The sequence below is a fragment of the Gossypium hirsutum genome, chromosome A11, assembly GCF_007990345.1.
Source record: "Gossypium hirsutum isolate 1008001.06 chromosome A11, Gossypium_hirsutum_v2.1, whole genome shotgun sequence".
Lineage (NCBI taxonomy): Eukaryota > Viridiplantae > Streptophyta > Magnoliopsida > Malvales > Malvaceae > Gossypium > Gossypium hirsutum.
The window spans coordinates 13486507-13503911 of record NC_053434.1 but is presented as its reverse complement, the minus strand read 5'-3'; the positions used below and the strand labels follow the sequence as shown (position 1 = coordinate 13503911).

General features: G+C 30.6%; 1 non-coding gene across 1 annotated transcript; it reads right to left on the bottom strand.

Moving 5' to 3' along the window:
• Positions 1–1422: 1422 nt before the first annotated feature.
• Positions 1423–1494, bottom strand: TRNAT-GGU (transfer RNA threonine (anticodon GGU)). The gene has a single exon. It is a non-coding gene; the product is annotated as a tRNA-Thr (tRNA).
• Between the last annotated feature and the right edge of the window lie 15911 nt (positions 1495–17405).

Below are 17405 nucleotides of genomic sequence, written 5' to 3'. Positions count from 1 at the left end.
AGTATAGATCATGGGTTTTGTAATGAACCGAAAGTTACGGTATCGGAAATTGAGTCTTGAGTACTGTTTCCGTGAAATTTATTCATGAATATTTATTAGAAATATTTATGAATTATAGTTGAATGGTTATTTAATGTTTGATTAAGTTAAGTAGCTTGAATTTAGAATAATGACTAAATTGCATACGGTATAAAAGTTTAATTATAGATTAAAGATTAGTAAAAGGGACTAATCTAGTAATTAGACCCTAAGTGCCATGTGTGTGAATGTATGATATAACATGTGTAATAGTTGGTATATATGTGTAATAGCTATAAGATATTTTATGTTATAGCTATTACACATGTTAATTTTATATTTATTATAGGTTAATAATAATATAATATAGTATAATGAATAAAGAATAATGAGTAAAAATATATTTGACAAGTCACACTATACGTCAACCCAAACTGCATCTTCCTCTCCCGGATTTCGAAAAGGAACTTGCTAAGATAAAATTGGAAATGCCCTTTCTCTCATACTACTCTTTCGATACATAATCTAATGTTTTGAAAAAAAAAAAGAAATCAAAAAAAATTTCATATCGAATTCGAAGTGCCATGCTATTATTACTTACTAATTCATATTTCATATGGCGAAGGCATAGTCTTCTTTTTTCTTTCCATCAAATAAAAAAAACTCATTGGCGCCGAGCGTGAGGGAATGCTAGACGTTTGGTAATTTCTCCTCCGGCCAGGAGAAAAGATCCCATTGAAGCAGCCAATCCCATGCATATTGTATGCACATCTGGTTGCACAAATTGCATAGTATCATAAATAGCTATCTTGTTGTGTTCTGGAATCAAAGAAAGATAAGATGTTGAAAAAGGCTCTTAGGTTGTAACTTGAAATAAATGTTTCTCTTTATCTCGAAAGGAATAGAATATTAATTTATTCCTAGGAACAAGAAGATTGAATCGGAAATATCGACAGATTCTTGTGGAGTCCGAATAAATATGAAATAAAAAGAAATCGACTGTTCCAATTTCATCTCTATCGAATTTTAATATCAGAATAGTGGATATAGTCACGATTCAATGGGTTAGATCCACTTACTTTTTCTTTTGTTGATTTCTAATCTTTACAATTCTTTACAATGGATTTGATTGGAATAATCTAATTCAAAATCAAAACAAAATATAAATATATATTTGTCGCTTCAAGAGACGGCTTATCATTATTCATTATAATTTCAACTTTCTTTTAGAATTACTCTACTCTAACTCATTAGAATAATAACTTATTAGAGTTAAATTATACAATTTCTAATTCAATTATTATACATATACAGTTGGGTTTTTATTACCAATAAAAACAACATCCCTATGTTTCAATATGAATACTACCATTTCATAGGAGTTTTATGAAAAAAAAAGTCAAAAGCCCCTTATCGGATTTGAACCGATGACTTACGCCTTACCATGGCGTTACTCTACCACTGAGTTAAAAGGGCGGTTCGATTCAATTACTGAATGAATTAGTAGACGGATAAGATCTATTTATATATATAAGTATATGCAGTAGACTCATAGTGGCTAGTAGCTCTTAGGAATGAGAATTCTAATTTACTTAACGTGTAACGTGAGAAAGAAAGAAAGAAAGAAAGAAAGAAAGAAATAGAAAAGGGAAATTTGAGGATTAAGGCCCTAAAGCTTGATTGGTAAGTTGTTTTAGCTCATTTTTTATATGATTTTTATGTTTATGGATGCCTAATTCAAAGTTCTACATGTATGAGGTTAAAATGAAGAAAAACAGAAAATTTTTAGATATTGATTTAGTTGAATAAATTGAGGTTTTATGGGTTAAATTGATAGGAATTGAAGTTAGAAGTGAAAATTGAGTGATTTATTAAAAGAATTCTAAGTTAGGTTTAAATAGGGATTAAGTTGAATAGAGCTCAAAATTTATGTTTTATAATGAATTTTATGAGTTAGAAATTGTTAATGAGTTGATTAAAAGAGAATATGAAGCTTAAGTTAAAGAAAAAAATATTAGTAATGGAAAAAGGACGAAATTGAAATTTTTGTAAAAGTTTGATAGAAAGTGAAAATGTGTTTTATGAATTAGTATATTGATGATTTTTAATTGCATGATTGTTAGTAGCAAATGTAGCACCGGATACGTCATCAAAGAAGGGAAAAGAGAAAGTGAACGAAGATATCGATTAAATTCGATAAATAGTGGTTTGTATTTCTATAAACCGAGCTTAATCGTTATTGCTATATTTGATATTTATATTGTATGAAAATGTGAATGAGGTAAGTATTTTTACCATATTGAAATGAATGTGATTTTGAATACCCTATTAACAGTGTCGGGCTAGTCGGATATAGTTGACATGTCATAGGAATTGGAAGTATTGGGATATTCCGACATTGAGTCGATGAGACACTATGTGTCGACTACTGTTAAAGTTCCGGATTTGTTCCGATGAAGTACTTTGTGTACTATAATGTTAAAGTTCCGGATTTATTCCGATGAAGCACTATGTACTTATCCCGGAGTGTGGGTTGGATCCGTGTATCCGTCAGTGTCCGAGTTATGTTAATAAGGGTAAATAAAGTAAAGATTATTAAAGTACTGATTGATATTGAATAATAGCAATAATGTGTTTGAATTACCATGTTTTAAAGTTGATTAAGCTATTGTTTATAGAAATACCACTGAGAGTATTCTCAGCGTACGGTTTGTTTCCGTGCGCAGGCTAGGTACGAAAGTATAAGGACTCAGCATACAAGCCGATCCCCGAACTCAAATTGGTGAAGTTTCTATCTTTTTGGAAAATGGCATTGTACCTAGGATGTCTTTTGGTCATTTTGAAAGTATCTAAGTTGTTAAGTGATATTTTGGTATGTTTTGTAAATGTTACCAAAACCTTAAGTATGGTATGTTTTGATATGTTAGTGAAGAGTAATAAGAGGAATTGTTGGTAAATGTTGTAGAGAGAAGAAATGAAGATGTTATAAACTTAGTTATCAACATTTTATACTAAAACAGATTTGGACAGTAACAGTAGTCCAACTTTGAAAATATACCAAAAATAGTATAAAGTGAATTAGATGATGAATAAAATATGTAATTGAAGCTTAATGAATATATTTTTATATGGAAGAAACAAAATAGGTAAAAGAGTTGTGTTTTATGAGATATTTACATTTTGATGAAACAGAGTTAGAACAATTTCTAGATTCCCTGTTCTTACTTTAGAAATTCACCATAAATTGTGTATTAAGAATTAGGACTCAAACTTTATTTGTATGGATTCCTTATTGAGTCTATTTTTAATTGAAACAAATGCCATAGTCATTGGATTTCTGTACAGGAAGAAATTTGATTCGTAGTGCACAAGGGTCAGAGTAGCCGAACCCTAAAACAGGGGAGATTTTTTCTAATAAACTGTACTAATTGGCCTGACCAAAAATTCTAGAAAAAAATTAGTAAGTAGATATATGAGTCTAGTTTTAAGGAAAATTTACGGAATTGGATTTCGAGTTTCGTAACTCAAGATATGATTTTTTTAGAGACCGTGATGCAGATGGATAGTTTACTACGAAAACTGTTTAAGTGCTAAGATAAGTTTTGTAATGTCTCCTGCTTGACTCCGGCAACGGTCTCGGGTAGGGGGACGTTACAGGTTTAATTCTAATAATTTTATTGGGATTTTTTAATTTTATTTCACAATATCTTGGACTATTTTCCCATAATTTTAATGGTTCTTCACTAAAATTATTTTCTAGAATTTTAAACAACCAATGATTTGTTTCTAGTTGTTTAATTTGTTCATATCTTATTGGACTAAATCCTTTATTACATGCAAATTTATGATTTTCTATTAAAGGTATGTCTATAGAAGTTTTTTCTGTTGACAATATTACTAAATTTTTATCTATAGAAAACGGTAAATGATGATATATAAAATTATTTCCTAATAATATGTCTCCATGCATTTCAGGAAAACACAATATTTTAGGAATTACAAATCTTACATTATTTATGTAAATTGGTATATTTCTAGCCTTAAATTGGATTATGGTTTCTTTACCATCTATTCCTATGGCTCTAATTGGGTTTTTCATTAATTCCCATTTTTCTACAGGGATGGCATTCTCTCGACAGCTACTTGTGGTAGCTCCAGTATCTAATAAGGCATGAAAAAAATATGTTTTATATTCTCTAAATTGAAATGTAATTTCTATATATGTATAATATTTCCTAGGTTGAAAATTTGAAAATGTAATAATATCATTTTTTTCCCATTTTCATTTGTTGAATAATAGTAGTAGCTTGTATTTCTTCCATTCTAGTATTTCTAGAATTTCTACTAGGTTCAGTGGGGAAAATAGGTATTTGAACTGTTTTCATACCTATTAGTGTTGTTGAATTTGTACTCATATTATCTTCTTCTTCTTCTTCTTCCTCTATCTGAGAATTAGAGGGTAAAACTAAATTATCATTTGTATTTGTTATAGCATTATTTTTAAAATATAATCTATCTCCAGATGACATATATTCTATAGTACTTACTGGTTTTGAAGTACTAGCACCACTTATTCTATCAATCATCCAATCTTTTGGTATTGACAGATCTTTTAGATGTAATAATTTTGGTTGTATTTCTGTAGTAAATTTATTGGGTTCAAATAACTCAATTATTTTATTATTAATTTCTTTAATTTCTACTTCTGCTGTGTTGGTATATTCATTAATAGAAGTCCAACTTATTGCTAGATCTTCTGCTAAATCACTAATTTCAGAATTTTTTATCTGAATTCTTAAATATAAACATTCTTCTATTAGAGGATCTGTAATGGATATAAAATAGTTTGGTTTAACCTTAAATCCTATTACACTAGTATGTAAATTAGACTGAATACTACCAATAAGTGCTTTTATCGGGTTTTCAAATCTTTTATCTAATAAAACTACTATTATAGGTATATCATGTCCTTTTCTAAATAAGGCTCTTATTGTTATCATAATTATACCTAAATGTATATATCTAACTTGAGGGTATTTCTTTTTAATTCTCTTAATTTTTTCTTTAGTAAATAATGGGATTTCTGTTAATCCTCCTCTAGTATCCTTAGCGACTGTATTGCCACTAATTTTTTCTATATGTCTTTGACTCCATATTTTAAACTTAGATATTTTATATATTTCTTCTTTAGAAATATGATTTTTATTTATTTTTTCTATCATTTTATTAGAAAAGTCTTTTTCTTCTCCAATCAAATTTCCTAATTTTATATCTTGTTGTTCAGACTTAGAGATTTCTTCTAATTGATTTTTAGAACTACTACCTACATTAAACATAAATATATATTCTTCTTCATTTGAATCAGAATTTGTTTCTGATATTAACTCATATAATATTTCTTCAGGATTTATTTCCTCTTCATAACAGATTTCTAAATCTTATTCTTCAAGACTTTTAATCATCTTTTTAGCACTTTTTCCTTTATTAGGACAGTTTGGTGCTATATGACCTTCTTCATCACATATAAAACATTTACATATTTGTTTTTTAGATTTTTTAGAAGTTTTTCTTCTAACAAATTTTTTCTTTTTCTTATTACCAGTATATTTTTTATTTCCTGGTTTCCATCTAATAAATTTATATTTTCTATTTTTCTTTCTATGTTTTTTATAAGTATTAGGACGTATTGTTTTACATCCAAATTCCCATTCATTTTCTAGAATTTTTGTACAATGACTATAACTTAATTTATTTTTTACTTGTTTAGCAGCTTTAGTCTGTAAACAATGTAAAGTTATTCTTTCCTTTGTAAAATTAATTCTATTTCCTATAGAATCTATATTTTCTTTTGCTATGCCTGCTTCTTTACTATGTTTATCTAAATAGGACACATATTTCTTTATACATATTTCGTCCCATGGTGGGGGTAATTTATGAAAGTATTGGTTTTTTCAAAATTCTATATTTTCATTTTTTAACTTTTGATATTCATGAAGAAATTTTTTAGAAAATTCTTTTAAATATCTTATATCACATAGTTTAATTTTTGAAAAAGTATAACTGGCTATACTATCTTGATCTTTTTTATCAAAATAGCCACAAAATTCTGTTTTTAGAATATTTTTTAATTCTTTTAAAAGATCTTTAGGAGTACTTATTTGATTAATTAGTTGTCCTTTTTGGACTTTTCCTACTTCTGATTCTACCCATCGCCTTAAAAATTGTAAAACATCTCATTGAAAAGTTCCTACAAAATAATTTAAGAATTTTTCTTTTGACCAAGTACCGTTGTTGTTTACAATGATTGCCATTGACTGTGCCCAATCATCTATAGTTTTTTCATAGTCTGACATTGAAATATTAGTTAAGTCTAAATATATTCCACCTTGAGCCACATTTCTTTTATTTAAATCATCTATCCTATGTGGTATAGGTATAGTTTGACTTGATTGTTGATTAGAAGATTCTCCTGTATATTCGGTTTTAATTTCATTAGTAGCTATATTTTCGGTTTGATTACAAAAAATTCTAGTTGTATTTTCAACTGTCTCAAAGTCTTTGTTTAAAGCTCTCAGATAATCATCTGTTTGATCATCTGATTCTAGTTTTCTTTTACCATAAGGATCTGTTTGATTAGTATCCATTGGTTCTGAAACATTTATATTTTCATCCTCATCTGTTGAAGTATTTTCTTCATCAAATTTATAACTAATTACATTTAAATCTTCTTGATTGTCTGAATTACTAGAACTACTACTTTCTGTAGTATCATAATTTAACATATAATAGTAATTAAACTGAGTAAATAGATCTTTATGTTTTTCATAAAGTTCTTCTATTAATTTTAAATATTCTATTCTTTTATTTTTATCAGTACTTTTAGTAAATTTGATTTTCCAATGTTCTATTAATTCTTTATAAGATTGAAAATCATATTTTTATTGAGTTATTATTATATATTTATTATTTATTATTAAATAATAATAATTCAATAAAACTTTCAAAGATTTGGAGAGGGTGTACAATTCCTTTGCGCTACCGATTGTTGTATAAATTTGTCAATTTTAGGTTTTTAAACATCTTAGCATTCCTAATATTTGCAACAGAGTTTTGTACTCTCATCTAAACATTATTATGATATTTAATTCGATCTAATTAATCGTTGAGTCTAGTAAGATAAGTTTTGTTCTAGTTAAGATATCAACAATGATATTATGACAATAAAAGTATTATGAAGGCCTTTGTATTAGAAGATTCTATTTTACATCCTCTATTTAAAATGGGTCTCAGCATTAGATCAAAAAGTAAATTAGTCCTTCTATTAAAAATTTTATTATTTTTTATTGTTAAAACATGATCCCTACCTCTCCATACATCAACATAAGGTACACATGGCATTGTCTAATTATTCTGGCATTCACACTAATTTTTAACATTATAAATAGATAAATTTTTTAATAAAAATGATCGAAGATTAATTTATCCAGAAAATTAACTCATAATATAGAGAGTTTGATGACACTTTTACCCATTATCTCCTATAAATTAACTACTGTTTAACATATTTATGTTTGAGTCAATGGGGGTATTAAAAATGCCAACGATCTCGTACTTTCATATCCAGAAAAAAGTAGAAAATTTATATTGGTTAGTTAGATATTGAATCTACTTATAAATGAGCTTGTCGTCAGTAGATATTGACTATTCAATTTTGTTGTAGCTTTTTTTCTTATCCTTTTGTATTTTGAAGATTGTATCATCAGTAGATGTTGACTGTTCAATGTTCATTTACTATGCAAGGCCTAGGTTTCTTTTACATTGATATCATAAGCAAACTAGGTTTTTAAAAATGTTTTATGTTTTTATTTTATATTTTTAAAAATTAAAATTATATTTGATAAATAAAAATAAAAATTTATGAGAAATAAAATTTAAAAAATCACTACATTTATTAGATTTTAATGAGGTAAAAAATTTAAAATTTAAAATTTAAAACTTGTTAAGAAAAATAAGTTAAAATAGGTCATATTATTTGAAAATTTAGAATTTAGTCATTGTATTTTTATTTTTCAAGAATTTAATATTTTTATATTTCAACTTTTAAAATTTAGGTCTAATTGTTAACATTATTAATTTTTTTCGTTAAATTTAAGTTCATTACAATGTTATCTTTTAATTACATAGCTACTAAGTGATTTTTTTCCTAAAATATCACACTAACAAATTTAACAAAAAATTTAACAGGGACTTAAATTTTAAAATTTAAAATTTTTGTTTTCAAAAAAATTTAACCATTTGTGTTTTCTTAGATATTAATAAAATGAAAGTTCCTCAACTTTTTGAAATCAAGTGGTTTTCAGTAATGACAACGTGTTTGATACTTATTTTCATTTTTAGAAAAAAAAAACAAATTTATTTTTTTATTTTCTGAAAATATTTTTTAAATTTATTTTCAAAAAACAGTATTCATTTTCTATTTATTAAAATTGAAAAAATAAATTTGTAAATAGATATAAAATATTGTTTTAAACAATTTTGATATCTATTTTTCTATAATAAAAACATAATTAATGAAATAAATTACATATATATGAAATCGAACCAGAGTTAATATTTGAAAATTTATTAAAAAAATATTTTACGTTGTCAATTCATTTAATTTCTATTTTACAGAGCATTTTATAGTGAAAATAAACGAAAAACAACTTTTTATTATTTTTTACTTTTCACATATTTTCACTTTTTAAATATCATTTTTAAAAAATTCAACTAAATACATTTTCTTGAATGCTTTTCATTTTTCATGAAAAAGAAAATAACATTTGCTTCTCGAGACCAAATAAAACTTAATTTCTTCTTCTTCTGTTTTTATTTTATTTTTTTCTTTTTGGCACACAAAAACTTCCCTTCTCATTCCTACAATATATTGATTACACTAAAACACATAAAAAAAATAGCAATATTGTTAGTCCTTAATAAATTATCTCCATGTTCAATTTTAATTTTTTATTAAATTATGTTTTTTACATAATTATTTATATAAGTCTAATTCGAAAAAAATTAAATTATTTCTGCTATAATTTAAATTTCTAAAACTATTGAATAAATTAAGAAAACTCAAAATCGAAACTGAAATCAAACTTTTTTTTTATTAAAAAGTAAGCTTAATCAAATGAAATAAATAAATAAACTAATTTTTATCTTAAAAATCTGAAAATAAAATTCAAATAAAATAAAATAGAATTTTAAAGCTTGAGTTCCGAATTGAACTCAAACTTTATGCTACTTGTGCAAACTATTTTACGAGTGACAAGAAGAAAATATTAATAATCTTTCTATTTATCTTAACATATCTAAAAAATATCAAGGTCTCGTATATAAATAGAAAGTTCCATTAATACAAGATAATATAATTATAAGTATAGAATGTAATATATATTGCAAGTATAAGAATCAATAAAAGTTCGATCAACTATAATAATATATAGAATCAACTAATATAATATACAATAAACGAAATTGGACACGCAATCTCCTTTTTCCAAATAGAATGTTGAGAAAGAAATTGGAAATAAATAATAATAATAATAACGACATCTTCATTTGTTTTAATGTTTGGAAAATATATTAATGAAAAGGAAAATAAAGAGAAATTGAAATTTTTTAATGTTTTATTATGAATGAAAACTAGAAAAGAGATATTTGCATATGAATATGCATGTGATGCCTATGGGTTTTGCACTTTTTTGCCCTAGTGTGATGTATTCAAGTTCTTATTGTAACTGTTAAGCCTAATTTCTGCCCGGGCCCAATCAAATCAGCCCAAATTAAACACCTCACTAAACCGACCACTAACTCCATCACCTTACTAAACCATCCACTACCTCCATCACCCTCACACCCTACTAAACCATCCACTACCTCCATTACCCCCACTAAGTCCATCGCCCTACTTGCTATAAGTTGTAAAATTTGGCTATAAAAGCCATGGAAAAAACTATTGTAAAGGGGATGATTTTTTTTGAGAGAATACACATATGAAATCAAAGAGAATACAAATCAGATTTTTAAGGTAACTTTTTATATTATTCAATTTTGTTTACTTTGGCGTTCACATTTTTTCTTTACACAAACGAAAGAAGGGAAAAGAGAGGGAGTTTACCTCTGATTTTATTTTCTTTCTGATTTGGCCCTAAAGTTTTTATTTTTAATTCAATTTAACCCATTTTTTATTTTTGTTATTTTATTGTTAAATTAATTAATTTGAGCTTTATTCACATTATATTTATATTTGTTTTTTATTATTTTCTATTAATTTAATTAATTTGAGTTATGTTTCATATTATTATATTATTTATTTATTATTATATATTTATTATGTAAATATATATATTTTTAAGCTAAGTTAATTATTTTAAATATAAATTTCTATTATACATAGACTTATTATATTATTTTTTATACCATTGTTTATTATCGGTTACCATTTTTATATCAAATTATTATTATTTACTATTTCTCACTATTACTAATTTAACATTGTTATTCCAATTTTTTTTATATTACTATTATTCATCATATTTAATGTTATCGTCAACATATTTTTTGTTATTATCATCATGTTTTTAATATTATTATTAATACTATTAGCACAATGTTTATTACATTATTGTATTTATTATTACTGTTGTTTTATTAATTATTTCTATTAATTACTATTATTATTATTTATTATTTATATATGGTTAGCATTATTCTCATATTATTATTTTCATGTTGTCTATTATCATCATTTTCAAAAAAATCTATGTCCTTAATTCATTTATCCATTGATCTTCTCTCAAAATTTTTCAAAATAAAGGTAATGTTCGGTATTTAAAGAATTCGAAGAATCATGCCCTAACGTACTGGGTTTCGCTTTCTTTGTTTGTCTTGAATATTTGAATATCCTCTTACCAGTTCACTCTCAAAAATTTTCAAAATAAAGGCAATGTTCGGTATTTAAAGAATTCGAAGAATCGTGCCCTAACGTACTGGGTTTCGCTTTCTTTGTTTGTTTTGAATATTCGAATATCCTTTTAAGGCTAAAACGCACGTTTTAAAGGCAAGCTCACAATTGAGGGTAAAAAATGTTATGTCCAAACGTACTGGATGTAATGTTTTACCTTGAGGTGAGATGGTCTTTAATACACATTTGACTTACCTAAATGTTTTAAAAGCCAATAAAAGGAGGATCGCGTTTTGAACTCTGTCAAAATCTTTAATTTTCGACATTAAGACACTAAATAATCAATCAAGTACCAATTTTGGGCGTGTCGAGGGTGCTAATCCTTCCTTGTACGTAACTGACTCCCGAACCGGTTTTCTATTTTCGCAGACCAAAATCGTCATTTTGAAAAATTTATTTATTTATTAAAAACGACTGTGTTTTGAGGTGATCCAATCACACTCTATTAAAAACGATTGGTGGTGACTCCCAACTTTTCGTTTTCAAAAGTCGATTTCCCGTTTTCGAAAAAATGGTTTCGACAGCTTGGCGACTCCGCTGGGGACCAATAAGAGGGTCGACCTGTAAATTGATTTTTTTTGTCTTCTTGTCAAAAGTTAGAAATTCGGTTTTTCTAAAAATACACGATCCTTGCTTTGCATTTTCTGTGTTATTGTTGAGTTTGTTTTTTCGTTGAATTTCTTTATATACTCTCGCATTATATCGCATGACCGTTGTGGTCACACCTTTTAAGTAGGAGTGAGGAACTATGCTTTCGTGAGGTTTTCACCTCCGCATGGGCTAGGGGATCGCTTCCGAAATACATCCGTACTTATGTCTTCGTGAGGTTTTCACCTCTGCACGGGCATAAGGAAATGTATTCCCCTGAACCAAATTGATCCATATGAACCTATAATGGGCGAGGATCGAGGAATATGCTGGTTCAGGTACCTTTACTCTAGAACTAAACCACATATAGTAAGCTGTAGGAACCCGCCTTAGGTAGAATTACACCTAGCCCTAGTGGTTTCCCGAATAGGCGTTTGACAATTTCTTGATTGCTTTGATTTCTATTCTTATGCATAATTCTGACTTGTGTTTTTCCTTCTTTCTTTAATAGTGATTGCATAACATTTTCATCATAAAAGGAAGTGTCGATATACGGTTCGGTTACTAATAGAAAGTTTTGCCATGAAGGATGAATTCCTTGATAAAGTGAAAGACAACGCGTTTGTCCAAAGATGGTCGAAAAATGCACAGTTAGAGAAAGGTGACAGTTTGACAAAGGAGTACACGTCGGAGTTATGGGACTTTACCTGTATTAGTGTGGTTCAGAATGATCTTCAGGAATTGAAAGAATTATGGAGTCGCTGGGATGGGGAGATGAAGCAGCTACTCTACTGTAATTATGGTGATATTCCTTATCTCCTCGATGTTAAGGTAGATAGGTATTTGTTCCGCGCCATGGCTCAATTTTGGAATTTCGCCTACAGTTTTTTTTCTTTCGAAAAGGTGGATCTAGCATCTATTGTCGAGGAATATACAACCTTGCTTCGTTGTTCGAGGTTTCAAGTTGATAAGATTTATTCTAGAGCTGTCAATACCCCAACCTTTGTAAAGAGGTTGATGAACATCACTGGGATAAGTGAACAGTGGGTTGCAGCTCGAGTCTAGCAGAAAGGCAATAGAAAGTGTATCCATTGGGAAAATTTGAGAGATCTGATCCTAACACACCCTGATATGAAGAAAAGAGTTGATGTCTTCGCCTTGAGCGTCTATAGTTTGGTTATTTTCCCTAAGGCTTTAAGGCATGTAGATGAAGCAGTCGCCGATCTATTTGACCGATTTGGTAAAGGAGTCACTCATGTTCCTGCAATCTTGGCTGAGACTTTCAGATCTTTGAGTGCATATCGGAGGGCAGGTGAAGGCAGATTTATTGTGTGTGCACAACTCTTGTTAGTATGGTTTCATAGCCACTTTTGGAAGGTAGAAAAGGCCTCTTACCGACCTTTTCTCGGAGATTACTCACCTTTGAAGGAGATAGTGACCATATCGAGAAGAGATGACATAACAGAGGAAAAATGGATGGCGATACTTCAAAATCTCCAAGAGGAGGATATCGAATAGAAAGCCCCTTGGATGGTTTCTGATGAGATTTTTTACCGATATAGGAGTTATGATTGGGTCCCTTTGTTGGGGATTTGGAGAGCCATTGGATACGCCCCTCTGCTTGTATTAAGGCAATATAGATCGAGACAATATAGATCGAGAAAATTTATACCGATGACGCATGGGCTAGCTCAGAGTGAGTTCTCGTATGGGGAGAAAGACTCCAAGAAAAAGAGCCGCGAGATTTATAATGCATGGAACCAAACCTGCCGAATAAAGGGAGTTGCTGTGAATCCAATGGTAACTCCTGAGTATAATGAATGGTGGAGTAGAAGGGTTAACGACAATATCCCGAGGCCAAATTTAGAAGAAGCTCGACCGATAGAGGAATATCTGCGAGTGGTTCCTTCCGAATTGGAAATCATAAAGCAAGACTTCGAAAAGAGGACCTGGAGTTAGAAAAGAAAATAGAGCAGTTGGAGGAGGAAAAAGTGTACTTGAAGCTGGATGTTGATGTTCAAAAATCCGAGGCTGAGAATTTGAGAAAGAGAAAGAGAGAGGTTGAGGAAGACCTGGACAATCTGAAGACTGATTACAAGCAGCTGCATAAGTCAATTAGAAATGCTGGCTTGGGTAAAACGTCTGAACAGTGGAGGCAAGAAATCCAAGAGGAAAAGGCTAGGGCTGATTGGTGGGAGAAAAAGTTTCATGATGCTCAAGCTCGAGAAGTCACTTGTAAAAAGAGTTTGGATGATAGCCAGAATGAAAAACAGATGTTAAGAGCTCGGGTGGCAGAGTTAGGAACAGCACTACAGCAACATCGGAGTCGTAACTCAGTAATTGAATTAATGGCTAGCTTAAGTAAGATCGAGAATTTGAAGGAGAAAGGAGAAGAACTTGAGACTACACTTCAGAACTGTGAGAATCAAATTAATTTATTAGAAGCAAATAATGAGCAACTAGGGGAGCAGCTTCACCGATCTCAGGATCAGGTCTGGGATAGGGATTACCTCATGGGCGAAGCTGTAGCTCAAATACGAGAGGTGGCTGATTATTTGTAAACTTTGGCGGTCCAAGCAGATGTGCTAGGAGTTAAATATGAGTTAAAGTCAGATCGAGGGCGAGAGTTAGCCTGCCTTCTTAGGAAAATAAAAGCTTTGGGTGTTAGGGCAAGATCGTATATGTAATTCATTTTATGTAAAAGATTTTGTTTTTCAGTGAAGTTTTTTAAATGGAATTGAATTCGAATCGATGTCTCCTTTTTGCATCCATGTCATGCATTTGCATTGCATAGCATCATAAACATTAAGTTGCACAAAAGAACCCTATTAATTAGAGATTTTTAAGTTACCCTGGAACATCACTACTATACACGGAGGAAAACAAGGGATATGGATCAGAGGTTAGAGAAATTAAAACAAATGCAAAAGGAGATGCAGGAGCAACTACAAGCTCAGAAGCAAGAACAGCTGGCTAGGATCCAGCAAGAGATGAGGGATCAAATGCTGGAGTCCCAGAAAAACATGCTGGAGTCACAAAACAACATGATAAGCCAGCTGACACAGCTGCTGAAGGGAGGGTCTGACAAAGGAAAAGGCCCTATGGGTGATACTGGGAATGACAACGGTGACTCTGCTTATCCTACAAGCTTTGCCCAGTAAACATTCAAACACAGCCACCAAAGGTGTCTGTTAATGTTAAACCTCTATATCAAGCCGACACTTTGGCACTGGTAAACTTCCCAACTGGCTCGTGCTTTAACCCTGGAGACAATATGGCAAATCCCACGATCCCTGACTTCGATGAGGTTGAAGGGGAAAAAGTAAGGGCGGAGCTCCCAAAGCAGCTCGAGGATCGGTGCAAATGGATAGAGGAGAAGTTCAAGGAGCTAGAAAGTGCTGAGCATTATTGCGTAGTTGACGCAAAGGAACTCAGTTTGGTCCCGGACTTAGTACTTCCTCCGAAGTTCAAGATGCCAAAATTTGAAAGATATAATGGAACCAGTTGCCCTGAGGCTCACATTATAATGTTCTGTCGGAGAATGACGGGATATGTCAACAATGACCAATTGTTGATTCACTGTTTTCAGGATAGTTTGACTGGGGCCGTAGCCAAATGGTACAATCAATTGAGTCGGGCTCAGGTCAAATCATGGAAGGATTTGACGCAAGCCTTCATGAAACAGTATGGCTATGTGACTGATATAGCGCGTGACAGGATTACGTTACAGAACATGGAGAAAAGGTCAGGTGAAAGCTTCAAGAAATACACCCAGAGGTGGAGGGAAGTCGCTACGTAAGTCCAACCACCACTGCTGGAAAAAGAAACGACTATGCCGTTTATTAATACCTTGAATGTAACAGGCCGATTTTAGGCCTAGTCGGAACAGTAGTTTCGGGACCACTATTTCGAGGCCAGAGAGAATTATTTTAGTATTATTTTGTGTTATAATATAATTTTATAAGTGCATGTAAATTTTAGTAAGTTAATTTTAGCGATTTCTAGTCCAATTTCGAAAAAGGACTAAATCGCGTAAAAGGTAAAAGTTGAGTTTTAATACCTAAAGGTGTTAAATTGCCTTGTATTTTAAATTGGGGGTCTTTAAAGTGAAATTAGACCATTTAAAGAGTGATGGCCGGCCATGAGACAAGGAATGAAATGGCCAAACATGTTAGGTAAGTGTTGGATGACTTATTTGACAAATAAGTAATAAAATAAAGAAAAGAAAATATCATCTTTTCTTCATCTTCTCTCCACCGAAAAAAATGGCAGCAAAGAAAGGGTTTAGAAGCTGGAAACTTTCAGCAAAGAAACTCCCTTTATAGTAAGTGATTTTAATGCTTTTTCTTGATGATTTTTACATTTTTGGAACCTCTAAAGCATGAGCTTTCATATGAGGGGTCTATTTTGCAAAATGATGAAGAGTCTAGGGTTTTGGTATTTTACGGAAGATGGCAAGGATATGTGTTCGAGGAAAATCCCGTTTGAACCTTAGGAATAGATTAGGATACAAGTGACATGTCACTAGGATGGTTGAGCATCCGAACTCGTTGAGTTGAGTCCGAGTTCACTTATGGATGCTAGGATGGTTGAGCATCCGAACTCGTTGAGTTGAGTCCGAGTTCACTTATGGATGCGAATGTTCGAACTCGTTGAGTTGAGTCCGAGTTCGTGAGATGTAACTAGGCATCCGAGCTCGTTGAGTTAAGTCCGAGTTCACTTATGGATGTGAACGCCCGAGCTTGTTGAGTTGAGAACGAGTTCACTTATGGGCGGGTTACATGGTAGCTTGGCTACATATGTGGCACTTATGTGCAAACTTTTCATGTATCCGAATTATATTCCGATGTGTTCAACGGGTAAAATTCTACTCAAATGGAGGAATACTCGAGATGAAAGGGACGTATTGGTAAATGTTATGAAATGGATACTTTGAACAGGTATGTACTTAACCCTCGGGTTGAAAACTCGACATAACAACAATATGGTAAGATGGTAAATGAAAATGTGATATGAATGTCTCGGTGATGATTATACAAATGATGTTGTATTAATTTTGTGAACAATGATCATGAATGAGTAATTTAGCCTTGACAGATTTGAGTTACTGCAGTAGTGTAACTTTGAAAATACACTAAAAATAGTGGAAAATGAGTTAGAGACAGAATAAAATATGAGATTAAAGCTTAATGAGTCTATTTTCACATGAAAGAAACAGGGGAAGAAAAAGAATTCCATATTGTGTGATATTTGAATTCTTGTGAAACAGGGTCTGAATGAATTCAAGATCCCCTGTTCTGACTTTAGAAATTCACCAAAAATTGTACAAAAATTATTAAGAGTCATACCTTACATGCATGGATTCCTTATTGAGTCTATTTTTAGGTGAAAAAAAATGCCATGGTCTTTGGAATTTTGTACAGGGATAAATTCGGTTTGTAGTGCACAGGGGTTAGAGTGGTCATACCCTGAAATAGGGGAGACTTTAACTAATAAACTGTACTAATTGGCCTAACCAAAAATTCTAGGAAAAAATTAGTAAGTAGACATATGAGTCTAATTTTAAGAGAAATAGACGAGAACATTATTCGAGTCTTGTACTATGAGATAATTGAACTTTAGTACAGAAGGGTCGGAACTGTCAGATAGTGAATCAGGGGTAACTTTGAGGAATAAACTGTACTATTTGGTTTAACCAAAAATACTGAAGAAATTAAAATAAGTCTAGTTTCAGGGAAAATTAACGGAACTTAATTCGGAGTTTCGTAGCTCCAGATATAAATAATTTAGT